Source organism: Helianthus annuus, chromosome 2 (genome assembly GCF_002127325.2).
Source record: "Helianthus annuus cultivar XRQ/B chromosome 2, HanXRQr2.0-SUNRISE, whole genome shotgun sequence".
Classification (NCBI taxonomy): Eukaryota; Viridiplantae; Streptophyta; class Magnoliopsida; order Asterales; family Asteraceae; genus Helianthus; species Helianthus annuus.
Genome location: NC_035434.2, coordinates 57,223,702 through 57,245,421, shown reverse-complemented (window position 1 = coordinate 57,245,421; position 21,720 = coordinate 57,223,702). Strand labels below are relative to the sequence as shown.

At 34.5% G+C, this 21,720-nt stretch overlaps 2 long non-coding RNA genes across 3 annotated transcripts; both read right to left on the bottom strand.

Moving 5' to 3' along the window:
• Positions 1-517: 517 nt before the first annotated feature.
• Positions 518-2,133, bottom strand: LOC110897954. Its single transcript, XR_002569118.2, has 3 exons — positions 1,844-2,133; positions 1,379-1,442; positions 518-899 (listed from the first exon to the last, which is right to left on the bottom strand). It is a non-coding gene; the product is annotated as an uncharacterized LOC110897954 (long non-coding RNA).
• A 1,667-nt stretch (positions 2,134-3,800) lies between these two features.
• On the bottom strand, positions 3,801-5,350 carry LOC110902709. Of its 2 annotated transcripts, XR_002571349.2 has the most exons (5): positions 4,553-5,350; positions 4,435-4,467; positions 4,215-4,368; positions 4,033-4,113; positions 3,801-3,950 (listed from the first exon to the last, which is right to left on the bottom strand). It is a non-coding gene; the product is annotated as an uncharacterized LOC110902709 (long non-coding RNA). The 2 variants fall into 2 exon arrangements; XR_002571350.2 differs by lacking the exon at positions 4,435-4,467 and having other exon boundaries at positions 4,553-5,348.
• Between the last annotated feature and the right edge of the window lie 16,370 nt (positions 5,351-21,720).

Sequence of the window (21,720 nt, the reverse complement as noted above, 5' to 3'; positions counted from 1 at the left end):
ATTTCTTCAACACAGGGATAGTAGAAAATGATGTGTATCTTTGTAACTTAACTCACTCTCGGCATCTTATTCCCATCAATATCTTTATATTCTTTCTTTAATAATTAATTTATTTCTTTATTTTGTTTAACTATTATTTTAATTTAAAATTGATTTCTAATAAATTTATATAATTATTGGATTATCTAATTATTATACTCAGTCACGGGTTAATTGATTTTATGATTATCTTTATTTTGCGTATCAAACAAATAAAATTGGCCCATGATTACAACGCAAATGAAGAACTAATCTCGTAATCTAAGAATGCATAAAATGTATATCTAAACAGATGGGTTGATATGAAAAGGGTATTAAATGGCTAAATTGTCATTGTCAAAAGTATACAAATGACAAAACTGAGTTTTCTATAACGGTAAGATAAAATATATAATCACCAAAACACGAGGTCATACAAACACCACCAGTAAGAAACTGCGGAATATAAAATTTAAACTCTGATGGAAAAATCCCCTAATAAATCTAAAACACCCAATTTTAATTCAATATACACCAAGATTAAACATCACAGGCCAATATATAAGAAAGCAATCAAACCACCACATCATACTTCGCTGCTATCAAGACTTCGAATATGTTGAAATTTATGAATCTAAGACAACTAAAAAAGAGCATCCATGCACTATTATGCCAACAAACAACAACTGCAAAAGCCAAAAAGGGCCATTACTGCATTACATATACTAACACAAGTTAAAGCTGTTAATTATAATATAAAAAAAAACTTGAGGCTGGACAAGCAAGTTGTATCAAGATAGTGGTAAATTTTCACCGACATGTCCGAGTCTTTATCTTCATCAAGGCTATTATGCCAATTTCTTTAGTGTGACGATTCAAAACTGAGATCCATCATATGACCAGAAACATTAGTATTAGTAACCATTTATTCATTTGCTGAATTTTATCTATTACTACCTAAGAAGACTCTTGAAAAGATAAATAGTTCAAAGCTTCATTAATTAACGTGCACTCCTAGCAAACTTTTCTACAATGTTTCTTTCTATCTACAGATATGTTGGTTAAATTATAAAGGAAAAGTTAATTTGCCAGCATTTAGAATGAAGATTATACACAATTATATGAACAGTGGTGAAATTGTGACCTAAATGAATGAACTGTTTGTTTTCAACCAAATGTTGCTTGTGGCTTGCAGAATTATTGAATTAAAGACCACACAAAAGTGACATGGGCTGAATCTATTAGAAAAACTAACACAATTATAAGATATATTCTTAGATACCTACTTATATCTTAAACATTAAATTTACAGACGTAGCCAAACATAGTAGATAGATAAGATAACCGAAAACACACATACATATTCGTTCATCGATGGATGATGTTGAGTCCGGCTAAGTTCATTCGATAGCTCCCCTAGTCCCCTTCATAACAGAAAAATAACATTAAAGTTGTTTGTTAACGTCCCACGCTGGCTACGGCGTTGCGGCTGCGCTGGCTGCGCCGTTGAGGCTGCCCTGGCTGCGCCATTGCAACTGCGCTCGCTGCGCCGATGTTATATTATATGAAAGCAGCTTAGTACAATAAGTTAAAGACTGAATCTTTTTCACAGAACGAAAATATGTGGTTCACAAAGAACGACTTCACAGTTGACTTTCCTAAGTCAAAGAAGCTACATTTGATCTTCAAATTTTGACAAAAACATTTATGATTATAGAAAAAAAAAACAAAGCGGTAGCAAACTTGCAAAATACGCAATACAACTATGGACGAATTGTACCCAAAAAAACCAAAATCATCAACCAGATTTTCGTTTAGAAAGTACCATGTTGATAACTGTATAGCCGAAACACCTCACCACTATCAGCTCTCCCTAACACCACTCTCAAATCTCCAGCATTCGCAACGTAAATCAACCCGTTACAAATAACACCCACCAAATAACACGTCCCCACAGACGCTATTTGCGGGCATATCCGCCATTGTTCTCTTACAATTACGAAATTTATACCTTCGATGAACACGGATAACCCGAAATCCGTTGCTTTCAACATTGCATTTTCATCCTCGGTAGAAAGCAAGAAATTTTCTGGCTTGTGATCCCTATGCATCACAACCATGCCTCCTTTACTAAATATTAAAAAAAAAACCTAATCTCTAATAAAGAATAAATGAAGTGTGGTCCCATTTGGCACCCACAAGTCACAATTTCCAGCTTGCTTAAACATTTTCTTTTCAAGTCTTGACATAAATGATTTTGATATATCACCCCCATGAAAACAAAAACATGTTACATTTTGGTCTGGCCCAGTTCTGAAAAAGCTAACTCCCCTTTTAAGTTTTACCCTTTAGCTGGTTTTTCAAAATCCATTTGTCTAACCTAATCTCCTAATAGGGAAAAATGATGATATAGACCTCCAATAATGATTAAAAAAACAACAGCTAATGAGGTGATTCTGGAAAAAAAAAATGGTAACAGGTGAGAACGGGTAAATTTTAGTGTGGGTCGAAACGGGTTGGATTGACTTCCAACCCACCACCTTGTCCAATCTTCTAGACTTTTTGTAAACACATAATAAGTTGAAGATCAACCCATTCTCTCTTTTGTTATATGTTTCAATTAGACCAGTTTGAGATAGAACAAATGAATAATACCTTCTCCAATTAATGCTTCTAATAAAAGATTTTAGTGAAACAATTGTAAGAACGCCATAATGCAGCATGAGAACTGACCATTAACTCCATCCATTTTCTCTATTAAGTCAGGGGTATTTCCGTTTTTTTTGTTAACTTAAAGGACAATTTGGTCTTTTTCACTTTATGTACAAGCATTTAGCATAACGTACATATATTCAAAAGCTCGAAATGCCCTTTAAGTTAACAAAAAAAGACGAAAATACCTCCGACTTAACGGAGAAAAATGGATGGAGTTAATGAGCCGGATAAAAATGGCAAGATTTCAAACCCTTTGGATCCATATGCGAAAAAACAAACCTTTGGATGAATGTCGCAAAACTGGCCAAACCTCAGGGATGAAAATGCATTTTACTCGAGAGAGAGAATTATTTACCTTATTGAAAACTTCAGACACAGGGCCATCATTTGCAGACGCACCGAGTTCTTGTTTAACCTTTTCGAGTCCCTTCAAAATGGCTTGCATTTCTTTTGCTAAAGACTTCAATTGTATCTGCAATTTAAGCCTTTAGTTCATCGTCTTCTTTACCAACAATAAAAAAGTGATTATATTTCAAGAAAACAAGCGAATGCAAACCTTCGTTGCAGACTCAAGACTAACAAGATCCACATGAAAATCTAAAAGGTCTGGTGACTTAGAGGCAAGAACCTGTAAAATGATGATATAATAAGAAATTAAAGCTGTATAAATGGAAATCATTATGCATAAGCAACTTGTACCTTGCAGAGATAATGCATTAAAGTCATCTTGCTGTTAGAAGCTCGTGTATCAGTGAGTTTCAATAGGCTGTCCAACTTGAAACCAACTGCAGAACCTGCAAATTCAGTTATAATTTATTAAACGAAACAATATATATGATATCATCCAATCTCCTATACGATTAACTAACCTCCAGTTCTTCAAGAGATAAACAAAGAGATTCACAATTAGACTCTTGTGCCTCTTCAGAATCTGGGGTTGCGTGAAATGACCTAAAACATCTCTCTCCACAACTGCAATTGACGACAAAGTCATCAAAAAACCATCAGTTAAAAATCATTTAAATTTTTTCTTAAGAAAATGAAGACGTGAAGTAAAAAAGTTGTACCATGTAAAGCTTGCCACCATTATCACATATCGCACAAACAGAATCGAAATGATCATTATCATCATCTGACTCGCTATCTTCGTTGGTGTTGTCATCATCTTGAGTTTCACAGTTTGTATCATCAACTATAAAGCTAGGTTATGTAACATCCTACGATATATTTTCAAGAATGTCAAAAGATTGAAAGAAATCAGTGAGGAAAAACGGAGACAAACCAGAAGCCGTATTATACCTCATCAAAAGCGTTCGTTTTTCCAGCGGATCTTCACAAATAGCCCTGCACAAGCCTTCCACAACTCCTTATACAGCGGATCTTCACAAATTTAACAGCTTTTTAAAACAAATTTAAACAAAAAGATGATAAAACATTTTTACTTGTTCATCGGTAAAGATTTTTGGATGAACTGAACTTACCAGGTGGTCATGGTCAGAACCCTAGCCGCTGCCTGCTGTTGATGCCGGAGCCACCCATTTTCATCGAGTCTCCACACACGCAGCTCCCGTACACCGTTGTCACATTCACTGCCGCCGCCAGAGAAGATACCTCAGCCAAGTGGAATCATGAGATCTGTCAAATAAACCCTCAGACGTGAGATATAAAACCCTAGATCTGTTGATTCAAAGTAGAGTTTACCTCAGACATGAACTCGAAAGAAAAACCCTAGATCTGCAAGTTTAAAGCAGATACAAACATCGGATTCAAAAACTAAAGGGCATGATCTAAAAAAATCAAAGGAGGTTGTCGGACTTACCTCGGGTTGTTGGAACTTGCCTCGACCTCTTCCGTGACACCACCATAGTCATCTCTGGAAGCAGAGAAGGGAAGAAATTGGGTGATTTGCCATCGAGAAATTGGGTGCTTTTAAGGTTCATGTTAACAGAAAAATGAGAATTGGGATGGTTTTGAGAGGGGGAGATAACGGAAGGAAGAGACTGATCACTGATGTGAAATGAAAAGACTGGATGTATGGGGAAGAGTGGATGAGCGGGGATTCAAATTTTGAACAAAAAAGTGGCCGCCCAAAATTCCATCAGCATGTGTTGAAAAGAAGTTTTCAACACATTTGTGCTTAACAGGTTGTACAATGGGCTTCAAAGACTTGTAAAGTGGCAAATGACCATTTCTATCCTTCCTATATGCTTTATAAAGTAGTATAGATATCTTTATGATTTTGAATTTTGAACGGTTTTATTGGTGACCATTATTGTGTAAATTCGTTAACTCTCTTGTTTATACGTAATATATCTATGATTTGCGCGTCATAACATATATACATAAACGTTCATATAATCTAACACCGAAACACGCGAAACATTACTAACTTAACTATTTTGTCATTTTTAAAGCAAATATACATAAAACATCTCATATATACTAAATTTCCTGGTCGACAAACAAGTTACACACATTTAACGCAAATTTACCATTTCTACCGCACAAAACGTACATGCATACATGCATAGTCTAATTTTCCTATTATCGAATTAGCACTTAACATATAATCACATTTACATGTTCAAATCACTTAATACATTTTATCTCATAAGATTCACTCAAAATTCACCCATACTCATGTTATTAAAAAATGCATATTTTAGCGATTCGGTAACGTTTTCTGGCATCAGAAGTCACGTATGACCAACCAAACACCAACTAAACTTAAAATTAGTTAAAATACTTATTTTTAAACTAAAAATTTCAGTTTATTTTCTGATCTAATTCAGTTTTACAGAAATCACCCGAAAAGCCGATTTTTGACCCTTTTAACGCATAGTTTTGCGTTAAACGTTACCGTAACCATCCCAACTCGAAACGACTTGATATTTTAACACAATACATGTTATTTACTGATTAAAATAGTTGTTATAATCAGATTAGTGCAGTTTTTATATAAGTCACATAAATCATGCGATTTCACGTATTTTACAACTTTTTGTGCACCAAGTACCACATGCAAAGCTAGTAAACATTATGACAAAGTTATATTTCATTAAACACTTCAAAATATCTTTATTTTAGTGTTTATATTCTGATCAAAATGGATTCTTTATCATATCATGTTCAAATCATCTTTTTAAGTTGATATATCATCATGCATATTTACATTTATGCATCTAATGCACTTCTACAAATTTTATCATCATCATTCATGTTCCAATCTTATTCTAGACACATTAACATCATGTTTTTAAAATATAACACATATCATTTTAAAACATTCTTGTATGACAATTAACGCTTACTTTAATCATCTTATTTTTCAAGAATTCAAATAATCAAGAAATCTTTCATCAAAATTTCAATATATAATATACACATATACACACACTATTCTCGGCCATATATACATACATGCATACACCCATTTTTATTTTATTCAAAACTCATTTGTTTGAAATTTTCAAGTTTATGTTTAGATTTCAAGAATCAAGAGAAACTTTTACTATCTTCTTTATCGATGTGAATCAAGAACAATGTTTAAAGAAATATTTTATACCTTCAAATTTTCAAAGTGGGTTTTTGAGAAAAGATGGTGATATGAGACTTGTTCTTGCTTAAATCAACTTGAAATCACCTCTAAACCTCCTTATGAGCTTCAAATCACCTTGATTAACCCTTGAAGTGTTTGGGGGGTTTCGGCCAAGATGTTTGAAGAGAGAGGGAGAGAGTGAAGTTTTTGAAATGAGTTCTTGGAATTATGAGAATGTATGGAAGCATGGTAAAGTTTTAATCATCACTCATCATTTCCTATGGTGGACAAGTGTCCTAAATGCAAGAAACGAGGGCATTTTGGCAGCCCAAATTGCCACCACCTATGGCCCCTCTCACTAAACATATACATACATACATATATTATATGCACACTTGTTCAAAAACAGGTATTTTACTGATTACCGGGTATTTTATCTAGCGTTTTAATCCCGTTTTAGTGCGCTTTAAATTATTTTTATCATTCTATAAAACTAATAACTTAAAATTATTACTCAAATAATTACCAGTTGCCTTGACTGGCCGCGTTGACGGTATTTTGTTTAATTCGTGCAGTATCGCGCGGTACGCGCTTAAACTCGAAAATAGGGTTTCTCAATGTTTTAAATTATTTTTACACACGGATATGATTAAAATTATTATTCAAATCATAACAGACTATTTTTAGGATTTTAACACTGATCGGGTGGTCACCGACGTTCGTTTCGCATTTTAAACATTACACGATAAGCGTTAGTTTTATCGTTGCCAACATAATTTTTATACACATCTACATTTATCAACACATCAAATATCATATATTAACATCACATTTAGTCAAAAATAGTCATATTAAATGTCTTCTACACAAATTATGATTGTCCGGTACAGCCTGAGAGGCCGGGTGTAACAAATCAATTCTCTAATTATTTCTGGTTACACAAATTCCACACACAGTCATCTACTCTCTGATCTTTCAGTTCATCAAGAACAACTGTAGATCGAATCTAAGGTAATGCTTTATTTTATACATTATTATCTTTGTTCCTTTGATTTCATGCAAACCCTAGACATCCAAACAATCATTTGTGGTTAATTGATTATGCATGATAAATGTGTGATTGTTATATGTGAATGTGTAAACTGTTTATTAGATATTGTTGATGCTACTGACATGCTAGAACTGTTAATCTATTGATTTGATTCGTAACATTGTAGAGATTAGAGTTTGATCGCAAAACTGCAGTGCAACTGTTACATTGATATTTGCTTATTTCGTGTTTCTGTACGATTAGGGTTAGTTCGACTTTGTGAAGTCACAAAGTCCGGGTATTTGAAGTATTATGTTGTCCGAGTTTCTTAAGAAACCCGGGTTTAAATGGAAGTCCGGGTGTATGTGTATTTATACATGTAATCCGAGTTTATTTATATAATATGGACCGAGGTCCTTTATATGTTTTCGAATTTATGTCAGTGTAAAATTTGTTCCAAGTTTATTTGTTACAAGAGGTGATCCGAGTTTAATTTATGCATGATATGCTTGTATAGGGGTCCGAGTTTAGGTAGGGGTGTATGGTTTGACTTATACATGATATGGTTAGGTATATTTGGCATAAAAGTTCCAATTTTATTAAGCATATTCCGAGTTTGGGTATATTAGATTATCCACGTTTAATATCATTTTAAGGGTCAGAGTTTAACAATTGATCATGGGGTCCGAATGACTTGGTGGTCTGAATATATGTATGTACATGGTCTGAATTTATGTGGTGATATATGTTGAGCCCGAATTTAAGTGTATAAACATGTTCTGAGTTTCGTTTATAAGGTTCTGAACTTAATAACAAACAATATAACTTACACTCCAAATTTTTGTATGTTTATTTCAGATATGTGATGTCCGAGCTTTAGATATGATAGCCCGGATATATATATATATGAGGTTGCTAGCAAGTATATGCCGAGTGTATATATGTTTTGCTCCGAATTTACATAGTCGTTCCGAGTTACGAAGTTTGAGATGTCCGTGTTTATTAAAATCACACTACTTGTCATCAATCACATGTCACCAACTAGAGAATCTATATATTGTGTGTTACCATATGATAAACTTGTTAATCTCATCACATAAACACTTAGGGTATTGCAAACCCTACTCGTATACTTACTTACACGATATTGTACATTAGGTCGCGTGTAATGGACCTAACACATTATTAACACTAGAAGTACGTTAAAACGTACCGAGCAAACTAAGGTGAGTTCACTACTCTTTCACAAGCATGTGTCCCGGGGGACAAACTATTATTCCTATGAGGAATACTTATAAATGTTATAGTTTATTTATGATGTCGTTAATAAACTCAACACTCTATCACGAAAGTCCCTATTTACTACCGAGCTAGTTGCCTAGGAGGCAATGGGGTATTAGTTGATATCTCTATTAGGTTTGACAAACCTCACACCGTGCTGGGAGTCGGGCGTGAACTAAGGGCCTTAAACACTTTGATCAATGATGATAGACATTGATGAGCGCAAAACAAACATAACAGTCATATCGGTACCGAGTTTATTAGTTCTTGACATGTCTTTAAGCTATATGTATACATGATTTACGTTGAAAAAAACTATGAACTCGCCAACTTTTTTTTTGACACACTTTTCTAGATACTTACAGGTCGTTAGATACATCAATGGTTTGGAACTTGCAGTTTGAGGAGCTAGATATGTCATAGGCCGTGATGCTTAATGAAACATTTAATGTTATGCTTATGTTTTCTAAACAATATGATTTTGGTTGATTGAATAATTACTTATGCTTCCGCTGAACACATACATTGTTTTGAAACATTGAATCCGAAATACACTAATTATGTTGAAGATGATGTCTATGTTTCACATTGTTTACTATAGCTCGACATGATTTGTGGCTAGATTCTGGTACGTCACACTTCTCATGGTGGAATTCCGTAGGTGGTAATTTAGGGGTGTGACATTCGTACATAGTAAATTCTACTCTTATTCACGTGCGTATTCATCATCCTACTTATTTAGCAAAATGGTGTTAACTAAGCGTCATTACCGGAACAATTCTAAGTAACACATGCCTTAAAACCTTTGTGACACTTCGGATTTTCCCGGGAAACCTTTTGATGTAACTTACGTGTATATGTGTGTTTAAATGAGAAATTATGAATTGCTTGTTATTACGTGTTGGGTGTATATGTGTACGTATAGATATATATATATATATATATATATATATATATATATATATATATATATATATATATATATATATATATATATATATATATATATGTGCGTGTTATATATAGGAGCCGAAACCCGACTCGAGACCATGCCCGGTCTCGAGTGAACAATAGCACTTGGGCCGGTTAAGGCCTTGTAGCCGAAAAACCCAACCCGGAACCCCCCTAGCCCAACTCGGTACATTATATAAACCAACCCTCCCCTCCCTTAACCATTTTTACTAATCTCACAACACTCTCACACTCTCCTCTCATCTCTCTCACTAAAACCCTAAAACCCTCAAAGAATCACCTTCTTCTCCTTTCCTTCTCCTTCTCGGATCCGACCAACAAGAGCACCCTTTGGATTAGCTTGGAATCATCACTCGAAGGCTCCAATCCATCAGCAACTTGAACACCTTTGTGTCACTCTTGAACCGGTTAGTGATGATGATGTTGTTTATATTTGCTTGTTACTAAATGATGCTTGATTATTGTTGTTATTGTTGTTCTTGCTAGACAAAATAGAGTGTTTTTCCGGTTGTTATGATGTTTGGTTAGATCGGTTATATGTTTCGGACTAAGTGCTAGCTATGTGATTCATGTTACTAATAAGAGGATATGTTATATTGTTTAGGTTGAATGGTCTTCTTTGTTTATTGTCCGATTGATATTAAGGGCTCGGGTCGGGGACTTTATGCATGATTTTGGGTTATAAATGATGAATGTGGTTTTGAATATTGTTTGAACATTGTTTGAATGAATGAAGAACATGTATGTAGATGTTATGAACATTCAAATATTATGGTTTTTGATCCGAATTGTGCAAATTTTAGACAAACAAACATGTTTAGTGGGTACAGTACATAATTCTCATGAAAATGAAATCCTATTGGCTAGTACTGTTTTGCAGGTTCTAGAAACTGTTTTATGTGCACGTAATCACGGTTGCGAGTCGCAACCTTTGGTTGCTACTCGAAACCACAACAGGATTTGTCGAGACCTCCCGGTTGCGAGTCGTAATCAACGCGTATCGATCCGATTGCGAGTCGTAACCACAACTGCTTTGTCGGAACTGCCGGTTGCGAGTCGGAATCTCTGATTTCGAGTCGTAACCAAAGCGTGACGAACCGAGACCTCGGTTGCGAGTCGCAACCTCGGTTGCGAGTCACCCTTGTCTCGACTGGGCTGTTATTGGGCCAAAGAACTGTTGGATTATCTGTTAACTGGACTGCTTGAGTATCTGTTACTGTTTAGGCCCAATAACCCCACTGTTGTATGTTGGACTTTCTGTTGACTGGGCTGCATATATACCTGCTACTGTGGTTGTTTGCATTTATGTTAAGTGTGTTTTATACGTGTTTACTTGTACCCAACTTGACCCATACTTGGTAACCATGCTAGGACGTGGTGACCAACATACTTAACCAAGTAACGTATCATACCGAGCAACCCAAGGTGAGTTCACAACTTAAAAGCATGCGTCCCGGTGGTTTGGGACACGAGACTAGAACAACCCTATCCCCTTGTAAAAGGGATACCATTTACATTCCTTCCCTAGTTACTGGGAACAAACGTACTTTATCTTCCCTTGTATTGGGAAACCTTTTTAGTTAATTACTGTTTATACGGAATGCAACCAACGGCACTAAACGCAACTCTATCACTCAAGTCCCTACTACATAATACCGATTAGTCGCCGGTGCCAGGCGAACGGGTTATTAGTTGATAGCGCTATTTAGGTCTTACCAGCCTCACACCGTGCCATGGTATGGGATCGGTCGTGAACTAATGTACTCAGGCATCCGTCAATGATGATAGAACATTGACATCGGGGCATCCTGCGGAAACGCAAACGGTTACCTAGTGTTCGGTATTGGAAAAACAGTTTAGTCGCTAATTTTTGGGGTAGCTCCCCATGGCATGTATAAACGGATAAATTAACTGGTGAAACGAGTTTTTGGTAATTAAAACTGGACAACTAGTGAACTCACTCAGCATTTTTGTTGACCCCTTTACTGCATGCTTTGCAGGTGGCCAGTGACTGGAGCAGCTACTTGGGATGTGTAGTGGTCGTCTGCCCGTGTGTTGGGCATTTATCATGACTTACCTTATGAACACTGTTTGAAACTATTTAATTATGCTTCCGCTACTTGTTACTGTTTAAACTTGAAACCTTAAACTCTGAACTTGATATTTGCTAATCTTATGGTTAGTAAGTATTACTTTCGTTATCAATTTAGTTATTCAGTATAATTGGTGGCTGGATCCTGGTCAGTCACGCCCTCGAAGCGGGTGTTAACCGCAGGTGGATTTTGTGGGTGTGACAACCTTCCTTATAACCTAACTAAGTTAAATTGGGAGATTAGAATCGCCAAAAGACTGAAATATGAAGTTGAGGGGCTGAAAATGCCAAAAACCAAACATTTTCTTGTAAATGGTCCTTGCGAATTGTATGGGAAATAACTTGCAGTCCACAAGGGGCATCAGACAACAAAAACATCGCTATACAACAACCTCTCCACCATTTTTGACATCTATTTCGAATTCTTGCCACATTAAACCTACTCTTGACACCTCTAGGATACGTGTCCACCTCTTATGTTTCTTACTTGGCTATAAATAACACCCTTATGTCTCACACCTTCTCAATCCAATCACATTTCACTCTTATGTCTTGTGTAAGCTTCTTTCCCTTCTTCTTTGACAAGCTTCTCTTGGTTTTTTGAAGTTATCCTAAGTAGTAGTTAGTTCCTTTCCTTTAACTCTTTCAATAGCAATTAGATTCATAGGTTAAAAATACTAAAAACGACCAACGAGATTATATAAGTGTTCTTCCCATTTTGGACCGATCCTGTGTTGTAACTTTGGATGACCATAACTTATCAAAACTTAACCAAATCAAGTAAACTCTTTTATCATTACTTAATGCATCCATATACGACTTCAACGATATATAATACGCTTATAAACACTTTTTTTTGGACCCCCAACCATTTAAAACCAAACCGAAGCGCAAAACTGAACGACCTATAAGGATCCACGGGTTTGACCATTTTCCGAGTTCCAAACAAAAACATTTTTCAACAAAAAGTTATAGAACATATTCAGATTTCATAGGCTGGAAAATATTGTAATTTTTCGACATTGTTTACTAATTTTAAAACGTAAAACAAAAACAATACATAAAGGTGTTAAAATTTTATTTTCTAAAAACTAAACGATTTACAATTTACCAAGCTTTCTTTTAACCAATACCATCTACTAACATCGTCATAACAGAATTACAATCCTTATTATTAGGGTTAACTTGTAACCTTTGAGAACGCGCTAACTAATCGTCAATCATCAAAGTGAGTACATAGTCCCCTTTGTCATTTTAAACTTTTAGGGTGATTCAAAAGTTAAAACTATTTGCGTAATGCAATTCGGCTACGTTATGGCATATGTGATTACTATCTGCTCTTTGTGTGTAAAACTTATGTCGTAAACCAATGTCTATAACCAAGTACATTCATTAACAATGATCAAGCTAACCTGTAGTATATTATAGAGCTATAGGTGTGACGACCCATTCCTGCTTCAAGTGTGTGTGTGGTGTTTTGGAAAACCCATTGCGGATTGATAGAAACCGAGCTATGTATTCTAGAATAAACCCTTGGGGTTTATCCTACTTGTCAACTATGGTTTGAATGTACTTCTTTTAATTGGAAATCTTCTGTGTGCATTTCTACACAATCAGATAAACCCTTGGATTACCATGCCAAACCACATCTTGTTAACACAAATTGCTTATTTATACATATCGTCATACGAATTGTATGATAACTTTTGCTACATGTTTTTGCCACTAAAATATATGTTACTCACCTGCTCTTTGTAGTTGACTCATATTTTTCACATATGTTTCAGGTGTAATCCGTGATATTATTCAAGTTGGCTTCACATAGGAACATACTATCGTCTTAGCTGCTTTAATAAAAATAAATACTATGTGATGTTCTGAAACAAGTTGTTTTGTGCCATTTGAAAAAAAAAAAAATTTTGATAATTAATATACTGCAACTTTAATTATTGTCATGTGTTTTGAAAAATCTACCTTACGTGACGCCCTGACATTTCTAGCGTCGGTTAGGGTGTTAAAAAAATTCCTACAAAACTCACATAGAAAAACCATGATTTCATACAAGACTCTCACAATCATAACCATTTAACATGCATTCTCATCTATAGTCTTCCGACCTCATAATGACATTCATCAATTACAACTAAAAATCTAGTTTCTTCCACGACCTCATAATATCATTCATCAATTACAACTAAAAATCTAGTTTCTTCCACACCATACTCAATCCATCTAATGGAATTAATCGATAAAACCGAACCGAAAAAACAGAACCAAATAAAAAACCGGTGAGGTCGGTTAATGGTTTTTTAAAAACCGAATGTAGCGGATTAATTATGGTTATCAATGTGGACACACATACCACAAACACATACACACATATATCTTGAAGTTTCTATTTTGTAGAAACTTTAATTCAAACCTCCAATTTCAGACAATCTTGTTTGTCACTTAATAACAATTGTCATAAATTCCATTCCATTCCTTACTTATTACTTATAATTCAACTAAATTAAATAGTTTAGTTATTTTCTTTGTGGTTGTAACACAAGAAAACATGCTAGTGAGTGAAAAATTCGAGTTTTGGGTTATTATACTATATTATCTAATTCAAATATCCACTTTACTAGAGATCAATGTTGTGCAACTTAGAAGCACTTAATCACAACTATTTAACAAAATAGGAAAAATAACAAAGGTTCAATGTTTCACATATCTGTTTTAGTAATAAAATCATATATTATTCAAATGCTATAATGTGTACGTCTGAAAAATGGACCATTTTCATTATTAGCATGTAACATAATCATTTTAGTGTATGTGACATATCATAGAGGATTTGCATGAAAAGCATGTTACATGTTTTACTCTGTGGCATGTCATAGAAGGACCACATTTGCATCAAGAACTTCAAACTTGTACGATATCATTGTGTTAAAAGAAGTGTGCCTCCATAAACTATTTATGACATTGTTTTTCTAAGATAGTTGTGGCTTATTTGTCATGTTTTTTTCACTTTTGTTCATTAATATTAAACTAGGACATTAAGATACCTATATTTTGCCCATGGCTTTATTGCCTAGTGACATTTTAGGGGTAGGATAAAGTTTTGTGATCAATAGGTCCTGGGTTCGATTCACACAAGTGGGTTTTCCCATATTTATTTGGTTTCCTCCTGAATTGGTGTATAGGCATTATGCCTAGTGGAGATGGATATGATCGGGTGGTTCCGTTGATGGCATGATGATACTCCAGTGGTCCGTCAGTGATCCAAATTTGTCGTTCAAAAAAAAAAATACCTATATTTATGTTGGTAGGTATAAATTATGACATCTAGTAGTAATTAGTAATGCATGTATTACAATGCTTATGTCCTTAAAAGTTACACAACAAAAGAATATGGATTTGTAAGAATATCAAATGCTTCGGATACTTAAAGATGATGTAAGATCCTATGCAAACTATCTCATAGGTTTATCCTATATTTTTATAATAATAATAATAAGTTTTAAAAACATTAATTTTATAAAACATGTTGAATCTGCCTTATTTTTTAAAATTAATTATATGGATCATATTTCAAAATTGTTTCTTGATAGTGACTTCTTAATCTCATTTCACTTTTGTTCGTTGATAATGAATTAGAACACTAATATAAATATATGTATGTAGATAGGTATAAATTATCACATCTAGCATTGATTAGTTTAGTTATATATTGATTAAAATATTTATGTTGTTAAAAATCACATAATAAAAGAACTTAGACTCGTAGGAATATTTGACACGACACTTTGGAAACTTAAAAATGATGTAAGACGTAATGCAAACTATCCCATATGTTTACCCTATAATGTTTTATAACAATGATAGGTTTTAAAAACATTAAATTAATACACTTGGCTGAATTTGACCAACTTGTAAAAATTTACTACATATACAATACTAGTTGAGAGAATAGTGCCAGATAGCTTGTCTGTCTGATACTTCGCTATTGAACCAACACATTTTTAATTTAATTTTATTTCTATCTTAAAATTACGGTTTCGTCCATTTTTTAAAATTAAGTTTTTGCCCCTAAATCAAAATAAAATTATAATTTTGCCCTGGCTAAAAATTTACGCTTTTGCCCTCAGTTTAAAAACCCATTTCTAATTCTATTCCCAGTTTGAATTTACGGTTTCGTTCTCCGTCTAAAATAACGCTTTTGCCCCCCGTTCAAAATAAAATTAAGTTTTCACCACAACTCAAAATTATGATTTTGCCACCAGTTTAAAATTACGATTTCGCCCCCAGTTCAAAATATTTTTACGATTTTGCCCTCTATTCAAAATTATGATTTTGTTCCCATTTCAAAAATTACGATTTCTCCCCCAGTTAAAAATTATGATCTTGCCATAGTTTTACTTTTTTTTCGCAAAACTATAGTACTGTTTAATTTTGCTTGGTTGACTCAATGTAATTTTTATTGTGTCAAACAGTTGTCTAACACTCGCTAATTGGTCCTCACAAATTAGTATTTTACCCCAGCTCAAAATTACAGACCTGTTATTGTTTTAATTTTTTTAACAAAACTATGGTAGTGTTTTCGTTTAATTGGTTGTCTCGATGTATTTTTTTAGATCGTGTTTTAAGTAGTATGTACAAGTAACCTAAATACATGCATACATGTTATGAAACTAAGAAATATTTGATTTAACGCCCCGCAACGCGGACGGGCATAGGTGTAATTTTTATTCGTCCAGGCGCCTGGTACATGCTCATTTGTCCTGAATATTACAATTTTGCTCCCGGTTTAAAATTGTACTTTTTCCATCGTTTTAGTTTTTTATAGTAAAAGTATGGTAGTGTTTTTGTTTAAATTTGTTGACTCCATGTAATTTTTTTTGAGATCGTGTTATGAGTAGTATGTACAAGTAACTGAAACACAGACATACATGTTATGAGAGAGAAATATTCGGCTTATTGCCCCGCAACGCGAGCGGGACAAACACTAGTTCTATTCTATATCCTACATTTATAAAGAGGGTTAACGGTAACTATTTTTTTATTATTACTTTAAAATGGTAGAGCTAATAAAGGACTGCCACCTGTATTTCACTAACACCATACAATCCATCAAGCCCAAACCGAACTCAGCCCACTCTTTCCCTAATGTAAATTTAAGTTGAGGGGAAAATCGTAACGTGGCTGTGAGAGAAAAACCTAATGGCAAAACTGTAAATTTAAACGAGGCAAAATCGTAAATTTGATCCGAAGGCAAAATTGAAATTTTTAGCTAGGAGCAAAATTGTAAATTTATTTTTAAGTCGGGGTAAAAGTATAACTTTGAACTGACGGCAAAATCGTAATTGTAAGGGAAAAAACTAATGGTAAAACTGTAAATTTAAACGGGGCAAATTCGTAATCTTGAACCCAGCGTAAAATTAAATTTTTTAGCTGAGAGCAAAAGCGTAAATTTATTTTAAAGTGGGGGTAAAAACATAATTTTAAACAGATGTCAAAATCGTAATTTTAAAGCGGGATAAAATCGTAAATTTGTTGAGTCAATAGGAAGTGCCCGGCAGCTGCCTGGCACTATTCCCCCACCGCCCATTTCACCCAATAGGTGAAAAGCAAACTTCAAAATATTCTATTCTATATCCTACATTTATAAAGAGGGTTAACAGTAACTATTTTTTTATTATTACTTTGAAATGGGAGAGCCAATCTGCCACCTATATTCTACTAACATTCTTTATTTTCTTTTTATTTTTTTCACACCATAAAATGTATATATAGATGTCACACCCCGACCACGTAAAACAACAAATCGTGGCGGAAACATCGGGGAGTGTTGTAACAGAATCATTGTTTCACAACCATGGATCAAATAGTTTTGTTTTATTGAATTATTGAACTCAATGTTTTGATACAATTTAGATAAATACAAATAATTGTTTCTCAGTTTTAAAGTCACTAAGGCACAAGTCCATCCTATGTGTAGCATGCATCAACAATCATCACAAAGCAGTACCTGAAACATATATGAAAATAGGTACGTCAGCATAAAAATGCCTGTGAGTAACATAGGATTTTATGAATTAGATTCATGGCTTTGGATAAAGGAGGAAAAGGTTTTATGTTTTCAAAATAGCCATGAATCCAATGTAAAAAGTTTTGTTTCTGAAAACGTGTCGTTTTGTAAAAGGGTTTATAGTATATACAAAATATACTTTGGTTTTGGAAAGTTTGTATAAATAGTATAACAAAGTATACTTTAGTTTTGAAATAGTTAATAGGTAGTATATCGAAATATACTTTAGTAATTAAAATATTAGATTAGGTAGTATATCTGAAGTATACTTTAGTTTAAGGATAAAAGTATTGGTAGTATATCAAATTATACTTTGGTTTATGAAATAACAAAGTAGGTAGTATATCAAACTATACTTTAGTAAACAGTAGCATATCAAACTATGCTTTAGATAGTATATCAAAATATACTTTGGTTTAAAATAACAAGATTGGTAGTATATCAAACTATACTTTGGTAAACAGTAGCATATCAAACTATGCTTTTGGTAATTAACAAAGTAGTATGTTAAAACATATGTTGGATTTTGTATTTAGTATATCAAAATATACTTTGGTAGATCACATTTGAGAGCACATCAAACTGTACTTTTGTAGTATATCAACATATACAAAGAGAGTGTGATTTGGTATTCAACCAAGCCTTAGTGTATCAAACTACACTTTGGAGACTATAGAAATACCACGAAGGCAATTTCTATTTGGTTAAAATTTGGTTTCTGACATTCCATACAACAGGAATGGGGTGTCTAGTCCTATAGCGCTATATCATACTACCAATCAGCTGGGTGAATGTATAAAAATGGTACAATCCAACAATTTGTTTATTAAGTTTTGGAAAATCAGTGTTTAAACCATAGGAAATCGTTTAATTTGTCAAAAGAATGTGTACTAAACATGTATAATCATGTAGTTTAAAATCAGGAAAATAACAGATAGGCATATATGTTTCACCCCAAAACATTTGAAAACAGTAAAAGAGGGGACTATGTACTCACTTGAGATTGCAAGTATCCTTGATTAAGTGTCCTAACAAAGCTCGGGAAATCAAGGAATCAAGTGGCACCTAGTATGGATCACTATGTTAAACAATCGGATCCTAAATCGGGAGATAGGATAGAATGAAATCTATAAATCAAATGAGTATTGCAACTCATATGGTATGATTTAATAGAGCTAGCATTCTGATTTGGAAGTTTACCTAAGTGCTTTTGACCCGTTTCGACCCATTATGGTAGTATAAGCCACTATAATGCGTCGTTTGCGTAAAACTAGGTTCGGATGGTTAACTATGTGCTATGTCAAGTCTTACATGCCCAATTATCCCTAAACATGTTACTAATTCAGATTATATGTCAAAAATATGTTCACATAATCAAAATACGGATTTTAGCTTCAAAAGGGCATTTTGGTCATTTCCTATGGGCATACAAGCTAACTAGCATACGACTAACCAATCCTATGTGATCTTAAGGTATAACCTCAGTGGTTATTCCCTATACAACTATGATCACTAACTAAACTTGGTCGGATCCTAAAGATCGACCAAACGGGTCGGGTTCGGAAGTATAAGCGGTTGTTTAGACCGCTTACCTTACGACCCTAAACAAGCACAAACTAATAGTGTCGAGTTAGACATGTCAAAACATGTTTAACCTACTGATTTGGTATCAAAACAAAGTGTTTTGATACCCTAAAGTAGTTCCGTTGCAAAATGCGTGCTAAAACGCATTATGACCGAAACTTTGACTCGACACTACAACTAGTTAACGTGGTAATCAGCGGCTATAATCACGAAGGATTATAACTATCGTGATTACAATCACGTTTCAAAGTTCAAATGAACTTTGACTTGACCAATTGATGGTCAAAACCGAAAGTCAAACTGTTGGCCAAACTGTTTGACTTTCTGCTTAAACATAAAGAACAAGCATGAAAGAAGACTTACAAAGGGTCCTAGCTATCTTTTCTACAAAGAATAAAGTTCCAAGCAGATTAGAAAGCTCCCAAATCAGATTAAAGAGGTGAAGAGAAGGAAATGAGCAAAGAATGAGGAAGTTGGCCAAGCTATTTATAGTTGTTGATGATGAACAAGATCATTACAAGTGGTTTGATTAGCCATTAAGCAATGAATCACAACCATACATGTGTTAGGGACAGCTGGTATTACTTGGAGAGCACATAACTTGCTCAACACACCAAGAATTTACCAAAACAGCCCCCGAATTTGCAAACTGTTGCTGAAAACAGACTTTCTACCCAGATGTGATGCTCGCGTAGCGCGACGGCATAGGCAGGAGGTGCTCGCGCTACGCTACCATGTATCAGGTTCAGCAAAGTTTCAAAAATGACAGAAATGGTCCCTGCACGTGTTTAAAGCCTTTTTCGATGCGTTTAAACCCCGTTAACCTCATTTCAAGGCTCTAAAATGAAGTTAAAGCATAGGGGACTCAAAACATGCTCAAAAATATCTCGGATGTCGGTTCGTTTGGTCGTACAATCGCGTTGTTCGGTTAATTACGACGGAAGTCGTAACGAACGCAAAATCGATCCAAATTAAGCGACGAATGGAATTTTTGCATGGCGATCACTAAAATAAAAATATATTAGTGTGTACAAAAATTTTGGATGTCCAGATGTGGTCAGAACGTAAGATATGCGCGAAAATGCAAACTTACGCCGTTTTTGACACTTTTAGTCCCTGAAAGATCACATAAGCATGTTTTCGCACACCGAACCACTCAAAGCTTGTTTCTAAGCTATGATTAGGTTATATATGGTAGTTTAACTTATGATCAAGTTCCGGACTATTCGTTACCTTACGAATCGGTATAGTTTCGCAGTTTGACGCAAATAGTCCCTGCGATTGAATAAACTTGTTTTTGCCATACCAAACCTTCCAAAACTTATTTCTAAGTTATGTAAAGGTCATTTAAGGTATGTTAAGCCTATTTCACTATTCCGGAGTGTTTGTCGCGCTAAACTGATTACGTTTACGCACCAGTGCGCATATAACTTTCCAGAAAGCGATTTAAAGCTCAGAATTGAACAAGAATTGATATGTGCAAAGGATACACATATTTATACAAATCCCAGCTATGAAACACAATGTTTCATAGGTTTGGCATTTGTTTGGTGTTCATGGTGACACAGGTGTCACAATCTCCCCTACTTTAGGAAATTTCGTCCCGAAATTTAATTCTAGAGGAAACTTGTGAAGACAACTGTGATCGTTTCGCTTTCAAATGAATCCTTCGTTTCCCAAGTAGAATTCTGGGTCACGTTTGGATTCTTAGCGAATCTGTTAACTGCCAGAATGTTGCAGTAACAAACACATGGGGTTTCGAACGACGGATAGGAGGATGTTTCCTATGAAGACTATTATAGGAAACTTGTGTGTGCTCGAAATCAAAGTCGGAGATTCCAAAATAGAATGACATTGGTCGAGGTCCAGGACTTCTAGTAATTTAAATAACGCTACTTTCGCAATGTAATAAGGAACACTTATATATAGGAAGTACCAGCGGCGTATCCACCATGCCCTTTTTACATTGTTCCCGTCTCGTTATTCTTATCACTATAGGTCTTAACACATGACAAAACTTGTTGTGGTTTCTGTGCACTAAATTCCATAATTACGTAATTCCTTGCACAGTCCGCACAGTTCATCTCATAATGTGTAGGGTAAAATCAATCGAATAACCATGAAATGACTTGACTAGACCACCAAAGGATCTTTTTAACTAGATCAATGAACGATCCTTTTAACCAGATCAACACATGATCTTCCTTAACTAGTCCGTTGTATGATCTCTTTAAATAGACCACTTAAGGGATCTTTATAACTCGGAACCAAATAATCGTTTTGAATCAGCACTTTGGAATCCAAGGTTCTTACTATTTGCATAGAAACCCCTTAAGGATTTAAGACAGTACTTTGAGTATCCTTCTGATAATCTAACATACGGAAGATTCCACCAGGACTTAGATAACGAGCTT